Below are 19,910 nucleotides of genomic sequence, written 5' to 3'. Positions count from 1 at the left end.
TGGAACTCAAATTACATTCCATTCCACCTTTGGATCGTTTTAAAGTCCAAGTCTTCTCAAAGTCTTCCCCGAGTCTTCTCCAAGTCTTTTTCTTAGCTTCCAAGATTACTTAAGTCTCCAAAAGTCTCCAAAGCTTATCCCTAAGGACATATGGCAAGCATTCATTGGCCACTTTGGAGATAGGATTTGAAGTCTCATGATGACGCGACATGTGGCGCGATTTGGTTCGCCGGAGTTTCATATAAATAAGAGATTTGGGGTTATTCATTTTAGGCACTAAGCAAGGTGGAAAAGGAAGGGAGTTTGAGGGAGGAAACGTTGCCAAAAAGAAGGGGAAAAACCTGCCAAAGAACTAGGAAGGAGAGGCTTGCCGGAAGGTTCAGGACTGCCATCGTAAAGCATTCCAAACTTCAGAAAAACTGCAAGGTAAGTCCAAGTTCTTTCCATAATCGGGTATAGGGATGAAAGAGGAGCAAGTAGGAAAAAATAGGAGTCGAATCGGAGTTAAAACAAAGGAGATACGGCCAAAATACGAAAACTACGCAAAGCTAGCCAGAAATAGGGGTAGTGGCCAAAATACGAAAAGTACGCAAAGCTAGCCGGAAATAGGGGTAGCGCGTGAGGCCCCTTCCCGGGGCGCGTTAGGCGCGTGCAACCTTAGTTTTCCTTGGAATTTTGCAGTAGTGACCCTTGATTTAATCCCTACAACTCTGTATAAAAATATTTGGCATTTTCCTTACTAAAACTCATGTTTTGGTAGTAACCAGCGTCAGTTTGCGCGTAAACGATGCTTTCTGGTGAACCCAAAGGTGAGTGATCCTTGTGCATACTTCTTGCTTCCTCTTGATCACTCTTGGTTTCATTTGTGGATGGTTTGTTGCTTACTTCTTATGTTCCCTTTGTTTCGAGCACATCCTTTCTACTTTGTTGCATTGAGTTTGACCATGACAGCTTTCATGCGTGGCTTGTGATCGTATTCCTTATACTTTGACATACATCTTGTCATTTGGTGACTGTGGCTAGTTGGTGGCTTGTCATGAGTGAACTACCACGGGGGCCTGTGTAAGGGGGCTGACCACGTGGGCCTGTGTAAGGGGGCTACCTCGAGCTTGTGTAAGGGAGCCGAGGGGTTGTGATCATAGATCTTCTACTTTGACATACATCTTGTCATTTGGTGACTGTGGCTAGTTGGTGGCTTGTCTTGGGAGATTTCGTTCTTATTTCTACATGTCTCTTGGCAAAGCTACATATTGCTCTTGCATGCATAGTTTTTTTCCTTGTACCACTCACTTAGATGTAATAATCTAACTCGGGTGTTTCATACCCCTAGGATATTCGACATCCCAGGTATATCAGACATGTCAAGTGATCCAGGTTCCAATTTGAGCAAGGGCAGAGAGGCATTACTGGACTAGCTTTGGGTTTTGTAGCCAGCTTTGGCTTTATTTCATTATGTACCCTTGTAAACCACAATGATGTATTGTAATAGCAGCTAGGGTACTCAAGGTTCTAAGAGGTGTGTGTGTGTGTGTGAGTGTCCTACAGTTGTTGTACCTATAGTGATGTGTTGTGTTTTTTTTTTTTTTTGGAGTATTGAAAGTCGTATGCATTTCTTACGCTGGTAAACGAAATCTAGTGGAAACCCTTTTATTAAGCTCTGATTAAGCTTGCAAGTTTGATCCAACGCTTTCGTTGATTAAGGGTTTCCAATAAACGCCCATAGGTGATGTCTTCTTATATTTCACGTTGTTATGTATTTGAAAAAATGAGGCGTTACAGTTGGTATCAGAGCTTGAATATATGGTTTTTAAGTATGAATGATTAATCTTGAGGATATTTTGGGTTGTGGTGATTTTGTGGTTTTGAATTAGATTTGAGTTGACTAACATCGAGGATGTTTTGATCTATGGTAGGAATAGATTCGAAGCCAAGGAAGAATTATTTTTGGTTTTGCGAGAGAAAGGATTTTATGTAGATGTACCCGAATGGACAAAATAGTGAAATGAGGAGTCTATATATGTGTATAAATGCGAGTAAATGTAAATAGCATTGTATGCTAATCTTTGAGTTTTGATGACAGGATAGGCTGATCATTGTTCGAGGTTATCCCTGTTAAGAACAACAGGATCTGGTGAGAACGTAAATTGGACAAGATGTGAATTTGGTTATTTGGTAAATCTTGGGAAAGACTAATTAAATTATTGAAGGAAGATAGAACCCTTTATATGGAAGTTTATTCAAGGTCTACTGGGTGCTAAGGAGATTGTTTGATCATTTGATTTTCAAAGAATCGTTGGGAGATAAGAAATTCTTATTAACCAATATTTTGCAGAAACTTGGTGGACCTAGGTCTCAAGGATTTTGAGAGGTTCTTTTGTAAGTCATTATTTATGAGGATTCTTGAAACTCGAGGAATGTAGGGAATTAAGGTCATTAAGACCCTATGTTAATTTGAGGATCTTAGGGAATTCTTGGGAAAATTATTTCCTATGGAAATTTTGGGATTCAAGAGATATTTTTGATGTTACTAACTTTTGCAGACTTTTGGATTTCAAGATAGGTGTATGAATAATTATTGTAATACCCGGGAATGATTTGAGGCTATAGACGGTATTTGATAAAGGATACAAGTGGAATTCTCGAAAAAATGAGACTATAAGGTACACTAACGCAACTTTAGGCAACCGAATCAGTCGGAGGGAGTACCCTGGACCCCAGATAGCCAAGGAAAATGGTATAGTATCGACAAGTGATTCAAATTGTGATTTTTAGTGATGAAAGAAGTGGGATCGGAAACAGTTTTCGGTATAGTTGTCAACCGGGCTGAGAAAATCGAATCGACGTAGGAGACATCCGAATAATCAACGGAGCATGTCAAGGACCTATATTTCACGTATAGAACAACCCTTAAGTGATTTCGAGTTGAAACGAATGGATTTAAGGTCAAAACGATCGATCGGGCCTAAGTGTAATTTTCTAAATTTGCTCGAGGAAGGTCAAAACAATAATTTTTTAGGAATTTTGAGGGTCAAATGAGATGTACTAAACTTGTGGGACTTAGTGGTATATTTGGATAGTTCGGGGGCTCAAGGAAAATGGTAAAAATGTCAATTAAAGAAGTTAGGGGGCTAAAAGTTGAATAAACCAAACTTGTGGTGTGAACACAATTGGCCGCCACAATCAAACAGCACATGGAGGCTGAAACCAGCGATGGGACGGCCAAGGGTGACCTGGGGAAGGTAGTATACAGTCGTGGAAAGCTTGGAGGCCAAGCCTCGGCCGGTGATTGGCCGAGAGCTAGCCGGAATTTGTCTATAAAAGGAGGTCGAAACTTTAAGATTTTGGCATCAAAATTCTTCGAGTTTGGGGAAGAATCGAAGGAAAGGGATAGAGGGCTTTTTCTCCTTGGTGTGTGGGCTTCGTTTCTGGAGCATTTCGAATCGATTGGAGTACGTTTGGAGCGGTTTCGGGCGTCATCGGAAAACCCTAGGTAGACCGCCTCTACCGACCTGCAACTGGCGATTTGGAGCACTTACCAGTGTTCTTTTGGCCTGAAAGTTGCACCATTTGGATCGACTAAGCAAGGGCTACAAGAGGGTACCATCGGATTTGGAATCGGAGCCGTTGCCGCCGGTTGATTATCGGAGAAGATGGTGGCATGTGAACTGCACGCGCCACACACCACTCGCACCCACGCGGCTAGGCGCATGAGGGCGCGTGATAAGGGGTAATTCAGTAATTTCAATTCCAGTATTTTTCTTTAATTATTTAAGGAATTATTGTGTTGAAATATTTTGGAAAATGTTTAAGGAGATAATTATTTTTGAATTATCAAAGTGAAAAATGGAAGAAAAATAGAGGAAATTATAAAAAAAATTGGGAAAAATGGATTTTAATGCTTCCTTAATTAAATATGGTGTTTAAGAAGTGTTGTGGCTCGAGGTTAAGCGTAAGTTCAAGTGATTCCGATTTGGCACGCAAATCGAGGTAGTGCATGAGGATCGAGGCAATCCAAATACGTTCGAGATGAGTGGTCTGTCTCTAGTTTTACCCTTGTTTGGGAAATGTCTTGGTGAAAGTGTAGTGAGTTCAGGTGAGCAGTCTTACCAGAACTCTAGATGCTATGTTTATGCGTTTTATTTATGTATTTATAGCATCATTTGCATATTGATCATGTGGTATGCTGCATCAGCTGTTTTTACTTGCAAAAGAGTCAGTGCATGGCGTGTGATTTTTATCATCAGGCATTGGTTTTCATGTCGGTGTTGTGTCCATGTGGGATGGGATGGGGTCTACTTAAGAATGGGACAAGGTTAATCCAGGTCAACCCCAACGGTGTGTGGAATGAATTTTCCACAGGAGGTTGAGTATGTCAGGGAGATTTCTCAAGTTAGACGTGTTGTATGTCGTTTTATCTGTATATGCCATGCTCGTATGTCTTCATGCATTATGTAAACTGTTTTATGCCATCACTTAGATGTTTTATCATCTAACCTGTGTTATGCCCCTGGAACATTTAACGTTCCAGCCAGGGACTACTGCGAGAACGAGGGTATGGCCAGTTGAGGGCCAATGATGCTTAGTTTGATAGTCGTTGTGTATTTTGGAGGCATTAGTATTTATATCAATAATTGTACGAACGGTTGTATGACAATGTTGTAACATTTGGTGGTTTTGTAATACGCATTTCGATGTGGGAACATCTTGTATGAGACTCGTGGTAGACCATGATATTTTAATGTTAATTATTCCGTTGTGTTATAATATGTCTCGTTTAGTTTGTTAAGATTATTGATCTTGTTAGTTAAACGAGCAAGACTGGGGTTCTTGGGATTCGTTATCTATATGTGGGGATTGTTTTTGAAATCACCGCGCGTGATGAACATTGGAAAAAAGAAAGAATTCCTGAAAATACCCTTATAGTGACACGCCTGGCGAGGCGGGGTGTTACAATTATGAACTCTAAAGGACTATCCATAACGCCCGAAAAGTAAGTAGAATGAGATTTGGTGTAAGAAATTATTTGGTGAGATTAAACCCTTAGCCAAAATCTTGAGTGCCTTGTGAGATTTTTGGAAACATGAATTTTTTGATACATGGGTCGTTAACAAATATGTTGTAGGAGGTTGATGAATTTTGGTGAACCTTAGGTAGCAATCATTTGGGAGAAGCGTTATTTGTAAGTGTCCAAGAAAAGGAAACCTATAGATGAGATTTTGGAAACCGACTAGATTTTTCGGGATATAACGATATATGGTTTGTTAAGGATTAACAAATGTTTTGCAGGTGTTTCAAGGATGTTAGAGGACAATAAGTACTTGGGAAGCTATTTTATTATCAAATTGTTCTACAAAAATTTGGAAAACTATTGTATCTTACGAGAATGTTGGAATTTGGAAGATTTCGAAGGCAATTAGTTCACGAAATTGCTAGCTCTGGGATATAGGTATTTAGGGATTTATTGAAATAACAATTGGTCGGGCCTGCAAAAATCGAGAAAGTTGAGCAATTTATAAGTTTTGGTTGACTATGAATGCCCTGGATTATTTATTTCTAACCTCTAATTATTGATCTCATAGCTCAAGTCTGGATATTTCAGAGGGTAAATACCAGGCGATCCCGAAGATTTGAACCAGCTATTCAAACCAACATGGGAGTGATACCCAAGAGGAAGGAATACAACACACCCACGAAGAGGCATCCGAGACCACCCAAGAAAACCCATTCCAAGGGGGAAACTAGGAGGGTGGAACTCGCATGAACCGAATGAAGCGAGTCATGGAAAATATGGTAACTTATATGCAAGGGGTGCAGCTAATAGATCAAGTTACCCCTCGAGCTCCTAATGCAGTTGACAGGTTCCAGTGGTTGAATCCGCCTATCTTTTGAGGAAAAGCGGGAGCTGACCCAAGTGAAAGTGAGTATTAGTTGGAGCAGATCAAAAATATATTTAATTTTATTGGGTGTAGAGAGGAGCAAAAGATTACCTGTGCCACTTTTATGCTTCGGGATGAGGCAGATCATTGGTGGAGAACTATGCAAAGGACTTTGCCAGATCCCGAGGGGTAAGGTACGCCAAATTTTTCATGGCCAATATTTAAAGAACTTTTTAACACCAAATATTTTCCCTTATGCAAGAAATTGGAAAAAAGCCGAGAGTTTATGAACCTAAAGCAGACTGGGAACATGACTGTGGCCCAGTATGAGGATAGTTTTACTCGACTAATCAAGTACATGCCAATCTACAACCTGGACGAGAAAGCCAAGGCACAAAAGTTCCTTGGGGGATTGAAATTGGAGATCCAGTTAGCACTAAGTTCTCTAGGGGCACGTACTTACGCAGAGGTGGTGTCACAAGCCTTGATTGTGGAGGGCAACCTTCATCGAATGAATGCCCTGAGGACGGAATTTCGAGAACCCGAGGATAGAAAACTTGGGAAACACTACAAAAAAATTGATTTTTTGTGACGGTTTCAAAACTGCTGCAAAATATGATTTTTGCGACAATTTTTTTAAAATTTTGCGGCGGTTATGAAACCGCCGCAAAATTTAGTAAAACATTTAATTTTGCGGCGATTTCTCAAAAATCGTCGCTAAATTTAAAAAATAATTAAATAATTAAAAAATTAAATTCAATTTCGCAGTAGTTTTTGAGAAACCGTCACTAAATTCAAAAAATTAAATAATTCAAAATTCAAAATAAAATAATATTTGCGGCGATTTTTAAAAACCACTGCCAAATTCATTTAAAAATTAAATTTAGCAGTGGTTTTCGAAAACCGCTGCCAAATTCAAAAACAAAATAATTCAAAATTAAAATTAAATTAACATTTGCGACAGTTTTCAAAAATCGTCGCAAAATTCAAAAAAAAAATAAATAATTCAAAATTAAAATTAAATTATCATTTACTGCGATTTTTAAAAACTGCCACAAAATTCATTAAAAAATTAAATTTTGCGACAATTTTTGAAAAATCACCGCTAAATTCAAAAAAAAAATAATTCAAAACTAAGATTAAATTAACATTTGCGGCGGTTTATAACCGCCGTAAAATTCATTAAAAAAATTAAATTTTGCTTAAGAAAATAATTAAAAATTAAATTAATAAAAATAAATTTAAAATTGCATTTAAATTAATAGCAAAATTCATTAAAAATCTAATTTAAAAAAAATAAAAATAAATTTAACAAAATTTTAATATATAAAATCTTAATAATTTTTAAAAAATATATAAAATCTTTTTTTTATTTTTAATCAATTAATTTATTTAATTTAACTCAATTAATTTATTTTTAATTTATTCTATTATTCTTTTAAAAAATAATCAATTAATAAATGTTTTTAATATATATTAAAAAATATAAAATATAATTCTAAACCGCAGGAATGATTATAGAAACCGCTGCTAAATATTATAGAAACCGCTGGTAAATCACTTATTTTGCGGCGATTTTTAAAACTACCTCAAAAAATATAACTAGCAGCGGTTGTTGAAAACTGCTGCTAAACGCTCCGCGATGGCTGACTTAGCGGCGGTTAAAAATCGCTGCTAAATGCACAAAAAAAAACCGCTAAATGCCGATTTTTTGTACTGAAAAGACATGATCTTGGGGTTCGAAGAGAAAATTTCAAACACAAAAGAAACTGCCCCAAATGTCAGAAATTTCACCCTAAGAAACCATGTGAAGAAAGAACCCAATGATGTTACACTTGTGGGATGAGGGACCTCGTTGCACGAGACTGTCCAAAAGGACCCAGGTGCTTCAGGTGCCAACGGACTGGCCATTTCTCTAGGGACTGCCCGCAAAGAAGGGAAGTCTATCAATCCGGGACGAATCAAAGAGGCCAAGAGCTACAGCAGGGTCGTGTGTTCTAGTTGACGGGAAAGATGCCAGTGACAACCCGGCGGTCGTACAAGGTACCTCGAATCCTCCTTAATGCAGTTGTGCAGGTGTTAGTCTGTCCCCAGTCAGCCCATTCACATCACCTAAGGAGTAATGATACATGTGAAAGTAAAGTAAGATCGCTGCAAGACAAGCAGCGTAGTTCAAAAATTTTGAACCTTACCCCGATCCTGGCGATTGGATCAACGTCGAAATTAAATCATTCACAAACAAATAAATAAATCTAACCTTTAGATTATCGAGTCGTTCGCGGATTCGAACCGTCCAAGCGTCCGGCCTCTAACTCGTGATACGCGGAACGCGTCCGTTGGCAAGGAGAGCGGAATAGAAGTGCTAGCTCCATCTCCTTTGCGCGGCTTGAATATGGACGGTAAAAGAACGCCCATGTTTCAAATCGATGCCAAAAAGAAACGGGAAAAGTGAACAGCAATACGTTTTTCAACTCTTGAAAAACGACACAAAAAATCACTACCGTTTGGGCAACCCATAAATGGGTATTTATAAGGAGCTCTAGGGTTTCTTAAACCCTAATGGACATGGGCCGACCCATTTAATTTAGTCCAATTAGGAACTTAATTAAATGGGTTTATTTTATTCTAACTAGGAATATAATTAAATGGCCCAATCCTTTTATATGTTTAAATAAAATATTTTGGACCAAATCTAATTTAAGCCCAAACATAATATTTAATATTTGATCCAAATATAATATTTAATATTTAGCCCAAAACTAATTTAGTCCAAATATAATATTTATTCTAATATTTGGCCCAAATCCAATTTAGTCCAAATATTAACTTAAGCCCAAATATATTTTATTTCCTATTTGCCACTCCAACAAATAGAAAATTATTAAATTAGAAACTCCTTCCTAATTTAATCAATTGTCATTTTAGGAAACTCTTTCCATTATGACGACTCCTCGTCATATCGACGTCATTACGTCTATTTGTTCTTTTTCCGTGAGAACCTACGACGGCAAAACTTCTTGTCGAAGTGTCCCACTTAACCATATGTCCACTCTCCTGCTTTAAGCCAGGGACCGTGTCTATTGCGTATGACTCATTAGGCTTTCGAATATGTTGGCAATGTGTCAGTACAAACACATAAGACAATATTGGCCTCTAGCAAGGCATCATGCCTACCCAATTATTTAGAAGGATTCATAATTCGCAAATAACCTTTCACGAGCATGGTTATCGTGTAATTCGATCCTCTCGTCAATGTATCTTATGTGATCTCAAGTATGGCGATGTGTTGCTTGATAACGATCACATGAGTTTTCTTCGGTTTTCTGGATATCTTCACTTAATAGAAAGTAAATCAATAACTCCTTATTGATCTCTTTTACCATGGCCATGGATTTAAAGTGAATATCTACCGAAGGCGCCTTAGATACATCATCCTCTATCAAGGGATAGATGAGTCCCATCTTGGTTATACACCCATCTCCATAAGCCTCACGATATACCCAATGATCGCCCACGTGCAGCCTTTGCCTAGGCCCATCGAAATGACGTCAAAGCATACCGGTCTTCTTATGAGATGACCGTGACAACCTCAGGTCCAAGGATTAGTTACACCCGTATGAGAATACCATCAACATATAACCAAAATGGATTCTCATGGCGAGTCATGTGCAGTGACACGTTCTCCAACATTGGTCACCTATGTACTTGTCTAGGCATCCCCATACCTATGGGTGTGAGACCCCCGTTGCTATCACATAGCAAAAACATAGCACATACAAGTCTTACCGCAATTGTCAATGTCCATTCTTGACATTGCTATGACTTGGGATGTTTAATGATGTCTAGAAACTATGATGTATCATCTCACATCTTTATAGATTATTCACAATATACATCATATGGACTTCTATCTAGTTTCATTCGGTTATTACAATAATAACAAGAAACTAATAGAATGACTTCTTGTAAATTTGAACAACTCCTTATTCAAATAATAAACATGATTACAATTGTCAGTGTACAACATGCCCAATCTGATTGGGTCTAGAGCACCTACACTAACATGTATCAACCCATAATTTGGAAAAGAAGGGATGCCAAGTAGAAAGTTGTAACTTTGAGTATGGTTTGTGACTTTAAGGAATGTAATTAAGGATGAAAAAGAAGATGTAACAGGACTACCCTAGACCTTGTTATGAATTTTTATAAGAAGCCTGTAATGATATTTGGGGTTAGCAAACGCACTTGTAACCCTTATGAGTTGATGATTGAGGTGTTCAAATCGTACTTATATGAGTTTGTGATTGTATTTATGGACCGATATCTGACTTGCTCTCCTCGAGAGAATTTGGGTATGAGAAAGTGTCAGTACCAAGAGTGTGACAACTGCATCCTGTGCTAAGTAGGCTTGGGGAATCGGAGGTTTGGAAAGGGGGTGATGGAATGGTAATCGCATACGTGGGTTGGGGTAGGTCATAGCTATGAGTGGTATGTCTTCCCTGATGTGGGCATGTGATGTGTTGTGGGCTTGCTTAAGAAACGTGTTTTCTCGTAATAGTAAGCAATGGGATTGTGGTTCCCATACTTGGCCTTTGGGGAAGGGAAATTTTATTCTAGTTTCCGACCTGACCTTCTATCTAGTATGCAAATTTGTTGTACATCCCAGAAATTGTGAGCAATTGACTCTGATTTTCTTATCCTAAACTCTGCCCTTGTTGATGCAAATGTTGATGCAGTAGTGGGCATGTTATGGCACTGTTATATGAAAGTTTGAGGTCTTCAATATTGCTTGAGGTGCCTGTTCTTTCAGAGGGATTTGAATGCGAGGTAACGACGGTGGATAGAGTTTTTGAAGGGTTGTGGTTGTGTGATCCAGTACCACCTCGAAAAAATGAACGTAGTGGCTAACGAGCTTGCTCTGAAAGCTTGTTCTAGGTGAACGTGGTGGCTAATGCGAGAATGAGCCTGTTCTGTTGACCCAAGAGTGGGGACTGGTAGAGGCCTTTTAGCCTGTGGCATTGGATGTGATTCCTGATGGAACATCTGTTTACGTCGCTAGCCTGGCAATTCACTCTCATCTGATGAACAAGTCTGGAAAGCTATTCTAGAAGACTTGAATGTATGGTCATGTGCTGACAATTGGGAATGGGTCGAAAACCTTGATATCGGTTTTTAGATGAAACATTTTGATTTTTGAAAAAAAAATAGGTGCCTTAAGCTAAGAGTTAAAGCAAACCATATTCATCAAGGCATGCCAGGTCAAATAAATCATTGACCTTAAAGAGAGTTTTGAGGACTAAAATAATATTTCTTGGAGAGGGTACTTTGGAGACACCATGATTTTGAGGAATTTGCTTGGGAAAGTAGATACTAAGTGAGTTATGAGAAAAATTTCGAAGACAAAATTCTTTTAAGGGGGAAGATGTAATACCCCAGATTTTTAAACTCAAATATGAGGTGATACCTGAGATTATTATGTTCTAATACTTGAGGAAATAGGTCATTTCAAGGAATTGAGGAAGCCTTGAGGGAAAAATTTAATTTCTGAACCAGTGGCAAAATCGTAAATATTGAAGTCGGGTAAAACTGTAATTTATCTAAAATTTTAGGGTGCTAAGTGTAATTTATTCATTTTCCAGGGACCAAAAAATGCAATTAAAAATAGCCCGGGGACCAAGTTGCAAAGGGTCTAAGTGCAATTACCCGAAAAGTTTAGGCCAATATGTAATTCTTGGAAACTTATGATTGGATTATTAGGGGAATGAATTGAGCCAACTAACCATTGGAAGTCATGATAAGGCACAAAAATCAAAGTATGAGGTGGCAGGGGCAAAGATGTAAATATTTGGGAAAGTGCGTACGTGAGTTTACATTTCAATTCAATTTTGGATTCCAAATCTTATTTAAATCAAAGCCTTTGCTTAGTCCCCAATCTAGGGACACTTGGAAAGCAATGAATGGATTGCTTGGAAGTTAAGATAAGGCCTCATGATTGCGGAACTCAAATTACATTCCATTCTACCTTTGGATCGTTTTAAAGTCCAAGTCTTCTCAAAGTCTTCCCCAAGTCTTCTCCAAGTCTTTTGCTTAGCTTCCAAGATTAATTAAGCCTCCAAAAGTCTCCAAAGCTTATCCTTAAGGACATGTGGCAAGCATTCATTGGCCACTTAGGAGATAGGATTTGAAGTCTCATGATGACGCGACACGTGGAGCAATTTTGTTCGCCAGAGTTTCCTATAAATAAGAGCTTTGGGGTTATTCATTTTGGGCACCAAGCAAGGTGGAAAAGGAAGGGAGTTTGAGGGAGGAAACGCTGCCAAAAAGAAGGGGGAAAATTTGCCAAAGAACGAGGAAGGATAGGCTTGCGAGAAGGTTCGGGACCGCCACTGTAAAGCATTCCAAACTTCAGCAAAACTGCAAGGTAAGTCCGAGTTCTTTCCATAATCGGGTAAAGGGATGAAAAATGACCAAGTAGGAAAAAACAGAGGTCGAATCGGAGTTAAAACAAGGGAGATACGGTCGAAATACGAAAACTACGCAAAGCTAGCCGGAAATAGGGGTAGCATGAGGCCCCTTCCCGGGGCGCGTGAAGGCGCATGCAACCTTATTTTTCCTTGGAATTTTGCAGTAGTGACCCTTGATTTAATCCCTATAACTCTGTATAAAAATATTTGGCATTTTCCTTACTAAAACTAATGTTTTGGTAGTAACGAGCCTCGGTTTGCACGTAAACGGTGCTTTCTGGTGAACCCGAAGGTGAGTGGTCTTTGTGCATGCTTTTTGCTTCCTCTTGATCACTCTTGGTTTCATTTATGGATGGTTTGTTGCTTACTTCTTATGTTCCATTTGTTTCGAGTACATTCTTTTTACTTTGTTGCATTGAGTTTGACAATGACAGCTTTCGTGCGTGGCTTGTGATCATATTCCTTCTACTTTGACATACATCTTGTCATTTGGTGACTGTGGTTAGTTGGTGGCTTGTCATGAGTGAACTACCATGGGGGCCTGTGTAAGGGGGCTGACCACGTGGGCCTGTGTAAGGGGGCTACCTCGAGCTTGTGTAAGGGGGCCGAGGGGTTCATACATGGCAAGTAAGGAGGATATCTCGTGCCTGTGTAAGGGGGCCGTGAGGTCATATCTCATGTTTTATTGCTTTTGAGAAAACCTTACCTATTTTATACGCATCTTAGTATTTGTATTTGTGGCTAGTTGATTGTTGGGATATCACAGGGGATCTCGTGCTCTTGCGGTGAGCCTAGACCTCATGCTCTTGCGGTGAGTCGTGATCTTGGGAGATTTCGTTCTTATTTCTACATGTCTCCTGGCAAAGCTACATATTGCTCTTGCATGCATAATTTTTTTCCTTGTACCACTCACTTAGATGTAATAATCTAACTCGGGTGTTTCATACCCCTGAGATATTAAACATCCCAGGTATATTAGACGTGTCAAGTGATCCAGGTTCCAGTTTGAGCAAGGGCAGAGAGGCAGTGCTGGACTAGCTTTGGGTTTTGCAGCCAGCTTTGGCTTTATTTCATTATGTACCCTTATAAACCACAATGATGTATTGTAATAGCAGCTAGGGTACTCAAGGTTATAAGAGGTGTGTGTGTGTGTGTGAGTTTCCTACAGTTGTTGTACCGATAGTGATGTGTTGTGTTTTTTTTGGAGTATTGAAAGTCGTATGCATTTCTTACGCTGGTAAAGGAAATCCAGTGGAAACCCCTTTATTAAGCTTTGATTAAGCTTGCAGGTTTGATCCAACGCTTTCGTCGATTAAGGGTTTCCAATAAACCCCCATAGGTGATGTCTTATTATGTTTCACATTGTTATGTATTTGAAAAAGCGAGGCGTTACAAGCATGTGATAGTGCTTTAGTCAGTGGCTCCGCGACATTCTTTAATATCGAGATATTTTGCAACCTCATTTCTCCAGGTGTTGCGATCTCTCAGATCAAACGGAAGTTTCACTCTATGTGTTTTGATTTCTAGTGAGACCTAGGTTCCTTAGCTTATGCAATGGCCTCGTTGTTGTCGTAATATAAAGATATCGGTAACTCAATGGTTGGAACCACTTCCAGTTCAACAATGAACTTCCTCATCCAAGCAGTCTCTTTTGCAGCATCGCATGCAGTAACATATTCGATTTCATGTTAGAGTCCACAGTTATTTCTTGCTTGGAACTCTTCTAGCTAACTACTCCTCCATTACAAACAAACACAAACCCGGATGTAGACTTTCATCCACATCAGATTAAAATCTAAATCAATGAATCTATCAACATGGAGATCACCCTCTCCATAAACTAGTAACAAATCCCTAGTCCTTCTCAAGTACTTAAGAATACACTTTACTACATCTCAGCGTTCCAAACCTAGACTAGACTGATATCTTCTTGTGACACTCACAGCATATGCGATATCATGTCTAGTACATAGCATAGCATAAATGAGACTCATAACAGCCAAGGCATAGGGAATCTTCTCCATGTGTTGTCTCTCTTCGGGTGTCTTGGGAGACATCCCCTTAAAAAGATGAATTCCATGTCTAACAGGTACAAGACCTTTCTTGGAATTCTCTATTCTAAACTTATTTAGCATCTTTTCTATGCATAAACTCTAGGGGAGACATGTTAATATTCTCTCTCTATCTCTATAGGCACAAATTGCCAAGATGTGATTCACATCCCACAAATCCTTTATAGAGAATTTATTGAACAACCATAACTTTATTGACATCAACATGTCAATATTGTTTCCTATGAGAAGGATGCCATCCACATATAAAATGAGGGACGTTTTCACACTCCCACTAACTTTGTTGTATATACAAGGATTATCTGGATTTCTAATGAAACCAAACTATTTGATCTCACTATCAAAATGAATGTTCCAAGATCTAAAGGCTTGTTTAAGACCATAAATGGATCTCTTAAGCTTGCACACTTGATTGGAATTGAAGGATTCAAAACCACGAGACTGTTTTATGAATATACCTTCCTCAAGATAAACATTTAGGAATGGCATTTTCACATCCATTTTCCATATCTCATAATCTTAGTGTGTTGTAATGGTCAGCATCATTTGTATGGATTTTAGCATAACGACCAGTGAAAACGTCACTTCATAGTTAATACCATGCTTTTGACGATACCCTTTCGCTACTAATCATGCCTTAAGGTCTTTACCTTCTTATCGGGACCAATCTTTCTCTTATAGATCCATTTACACCCTATAGGAACAATTCCTTCAAGCAAATCCATTAGAGTCCAAACTTAGTTAGTATACATGGATTTTATTTCTGATTGCATGGCCTCTTGCCATTTCTTAGAGTCGATGTTTGACATTACCTCTTCATAGTTAGTAGGATCAACCAATTGATCACTATCTCCATACAGAAACACTTCTTATATCTTCTCAATTACAAATCATATTGTTCTGGAGGATGAGATACTCTATTAGATCAACTAGTCTTTTGTGAACTGACATTACTGTGATATATTAGTTTTGGATCGGCTTCTTGACTAGGTATGATTTGAGACTCAGAAGACACCTCTTCTAGCTCTACTTACTTACCAACACTGCCCTCCTAAAGAAACTCTTTCTCTAGGAATATGGCATCACATCCCTATTGATCAACACTCTTTGATCACTAGGAAAGTAGAAGTAATATCCCTTAGAATAAAGAGGATACCCTAAATCTGCCTTTATCAGATCTGGACTCTAGCTTATCTGTCTTGAGCCTTTTAATAAAAGCAAGACAACCTCATATCTTAACATGCTTAAGACTATGTGATTTTTCATACCACATCTCCCATGGCATTAACTCAATAGATTTGTCTGGAGCCCTATTATTGAGATATATGATAGTGGATAAAGCATAACTCTACAGTAATAATGATAGATCAACAAAGACGATAAGAAATCGCATAATTGATTAGTGGTCAATTTTGTAAAATTTTATTATAACTATACCCCTATTTTAATCTTAAAATTAGATTTAATTGAATATTTTATGATTATATACAGGTTTAGAGAAAAATGAAATTTAAAGAGAAATTAAGGATGAATTAGAAATTTTTAAAAAATTAATTAATTAAAAAGGTAAAATAAAAAAAGAATACTTCCCTTTCATTTTGATAAAAGAAATTAAATTTACAATATATATATATATAAATATATATAACATCTATTTATAATATATAATATATCATAGTACATATATAAATATAATAGATATATATATATTCAATACATATATGTGCCATGCTATATAAATATATATCTATATATTATATGTAATACAATTACATGCGTGCACAGGGGGCTTGGAGGCTGATTGCATGAAGCTCAATTGTGAGGCTCACTGATTGGAATTAAAAGCTTCCAGCCGCATGTGCAAATTGAAGCCCAAATTGAGCAGCCCATGAGAAAATTGGAATAGAAGACTCAGCCCACGGAAGAAGTCTCTCACGCGCAGAAACGTGGTCCCCTCCTTGTAATTTCCTCCACATTCCAGGGCATTTCAGAGGGCACTAATATACATTATATATACACGGCCACAAGCGCAAGGACCCCCAATCCCCCATCCGCCATTTCTGCAATCCAAATAAGAGAGAAGAGCGCACAACAAGGTGGAGAAGAAGAACAGTGCGTTGTTGGAGTGAGGGGATTAATTTTCGGACAGCAAGAATTTACGCACAGCACTGCTATAATTTATATTCTTCCATTCCAATTTCGGTTAATTTCTGTGTGCTATTGATTTAAATCCTGTTCTGTTTACATTCCAGCAAGATTTAGTTTTTATTCATATTTCAGTCCTGTCATTTAAATTCAGTTGTTTATTTTTTGTAATTTAAATACCGTTTCTTAATTTCCGTAATTTAATTTTAGTATTTCAATTTCAGCAACTTTAATTTTAACAATTTTAATTCATGTTATTTAAATTCAATTATTTATATTTCTATCATTTAAATTTTGCCATTTAAATTCATGTCAGTTAATTTTTGCAAATAAATATGTGTGGCTAATAATTCTTGGGCCAATATGTAACACCCCACTTTTCTAGGCGTATTATAAATTGAGACAATTCTGGAATAATAATTTTTTTTTCTATTTAAAACTAAACCATATTATTTCTCATATCCATTCTAAAATTTTTTACATTTATCTCGAAAGAAAATCATCATAAACATCAAATACGAAAGCTAGAATCGAATCTAACATCTTAACATTAATCATAAATCAATTTTTATATTCTCATTAACCATAAATAAGGTTATACATTATCATTCCTCAGAACGTTCAGAATTCGAAGTAACAGAATTTAAATACATGGGCTACATAACATACATTCAATTCTTCATTTCAATTCATCAAGCACTTTGCTAAATGCTATTTCATGCCTCATTCATTCTCGTTTCTGCTACAATCTCCATCTGGAATGTTTGAATATTCCAATAGCAAAATCCAAATTAGATGATAAATCATCTAAGTAAAGGAACAAAAACATATTTCGTGCATGGATGCAAAATATTCTTTTCCATTTCATTTCAATTTGAGTCGACCGTACCTTATTGCTACTCCCTATTTTTTATTCTCATAAATCAATTTTTACATTCTCATTAACCATAAATAAGATTATAAATCATCATTCCTCAAAACGTTCAGAATTCGAAATAGCAGAACTTAAATACATGGGCTACATAACATACATTCAATTCATCATACACTTTGCTAAGTGTTATTTCATGCCTCATTCATCCTCGTTTCTACTACAATCTTCATCTGGAACGTTTGAATATTCCAAGGGCAAAGTCTAAGTTAGATGATGAATCATCTAAATAAGGGAACAAATACATATTTCGTGCAGGGATGCAAAATATCCTTTTACATTTCATTTCGGTTTGAGCCGACCGTACCTTATTGCTACTCCCCATTTTTATAGCTGCCTTTTCAAGGTGAGGTGTATGGGTGCACCCTTGAAAAAGCAACGGTCCCGGCTCGTACTCTCAAACCCTAATTAACTTATTTGGTAAGAATTATAACATTCTCGTAGGTGAATCAAATAGCTTAGCTATCCTATCTCTCTATTTTAACCTGTCCGATTGTTCTTTATTTTGCTATTTCCAATACGTCATATTCTTCTTGCTTTATTTTATCTTTAGTTAATATTATCTCTAATTCGATTTTTCTAGATAAAGAATAGGATTGCTCCGTTTCGGTACTTGTTTCGACAGTCCCCGTGGGAACGATACTTTACTCATTCACTTTATTACTTGATCGACTGGTGCACTTGCTATTGCATTTTAGGCACATCAAGTTTTTGGCACCATTGCCGGGGAACTATTTGTTAACAATATTGAGATTTGCAATTCTTACTTTAATCTGGAATCAGTTTCTGTTATTTAATTTTATAATTTTTTTATTTAATTCATTCATTTATTTATTTATTTTTTAGGTGGATCTCATGGATGACCCGTGCTAGAAAATCTGAGTTGATAGATTTTGATCCGGAAATTGAAAGAACATTTCATAGATTGAATAACCAACAAAGAAAGATTATGGAAGGAGAAGATCAAAATATAGAAGCCCAGAGGTCATTGAGGGATTATGCATCACCTTCCGTTGTTGGCATTGCCTCGAGTATTCGTAGGCCGGCAGTACAAGCTAACAACTTTGAGATCAAGGCAGCAATCATCCAAATGATGCAAGCCACAGTTCAATTTGGTGGCTTCGTTAATGATGACCCAAATGCACACATCGCCAACTTCTTAGAGATTTATGATACTTTCAAGCATAACGAAGTCTCTGATGATGCTATACGCCTAAGATTGTTCCCATTCTCATTAAGAGACAAGGCGAAAGCATGGTTAAGTTCACTTCCACTAGGTTCTATCACCACATGGGATGTCATGGCCCAGAAGTTTCTAGCTAAGTACTTCCCACCATAAAAAACTGCAAAGATAAGAAATGATATCACTACTTTTGTGCAGTTTGAGATGGAGACATTGTATGAAGCCTGGGAGCGCTTCAAGGAGTTGTTAAGGAAGTGTCCACACCACCAATTACCCGTGTGGTTTCAGGTACAAACTTTCTATAATGGATTATCTTCTACTAATCGTTCTATGATTGATGCAGCTGCAGGAGGTACCATCATGAGGAAGACACTTGATGAAGCTTATGAGTTGTTGGATGAAATGGCGTCTAACAGCTATCAATGGCAAGCTGACAGGTTACTAATGAGGAGACTGACTGTAGGACATGAAGTGAGCAACATCAGTGCTTTATCCACTCATGTGGCTACCCTTAATGCAAAGTTGGACAATTTATGTAACCCGTCCATGCCTACCAGGAGCATCACTTGTGACTTATGTGGAGCGATAGGACATGGTTCAGTAGAGTGCCAAATGGGGAATAATTTTGCAAATGTGCCAGAATCTGCCAACTTTGTAGGGAATTTCCATCGTCAGCAACATAATCCATACAGCAATGTTTACAATCCAGGATGGCGCAATCACCCCAATCTCTCATGGAGCAATCATAATGCCATAAACCATCAAGCACCTTTTGGATTCCAGCCACAACAAGAGAAGAAACCAAGCTTGGAGGAGTTGATAACCAAGTTTGTAAATACTGCTGAGACAAGATTCCAAGGTATGGAAACCAAATTTCAAAACCAGGAGGCATCTATTCGAAACTTAGAGGTACAGGTTAGGCAGATTACCAAGATGCTTTCTTCTAGGCCCTAAGGCTCTCTACCAAGCAACACAGAGACCAATCCAAGAGAGCAAGCCAATGCCATCATGCTAAGGAGTGGAAAGGAGTTGCAAGATCCACCCAAAGCAAGTAAACCAATGAGTAAGCAAGAGGGGATGATCCAAGGAGAAGTTCTTCCACCAAGGGAATCTTATGAGACCAAACTAAAAGAAACTGAGACAACACAAAGAAGGCCAAACTAGATGGAAGCAAAATGTGAGTATGAGTGGTCACCAAAAATCAAGTTTTTAGATCCTAATGTCAAACCATACATGCCA

General features: G+C 37.9%; 1 non-coding gene across 1 annotated transcript; it reads right to left on the bottom strand.

The window, feature by feature from the left end:
- Positions 1-18,836: 18,836 nt before the first annotated feature.
- On the bottom strand, positions 18,837-18,943 carry LOC127810735 (small nucleolar RNA R71). Its single transcript, XR_008025546.1, has one exon. It is a non-coding gene; the product is annotated as a small nucleolar RNA R71 (small nucleolar RNA).
- Between the last annotated feature and the right edge of the window lie 967 nt (positions 18,944-19,910).

The sequence above is a fragment of the Diospyros lotus genome, chromosome 9 (genome assembly GCF_014633365.1).
Source record: "Diospyros lotus cultivar Yz01 chromosome 9, ASM1463336v1, whole genome shotgun sequence".
NCBI classification, from domain to species: Eukaryota; Viridiplantae; Streptophyta; class Magnoliopsida; order Ericales; family Ebenaceae; genus Diospyros; species Diospyros lotus.
The sequence above is the reverse complement of the archived record's forward strand: the minus strand, read 5'-3'. Positions and strand labels throughout refer to the sequence as shown.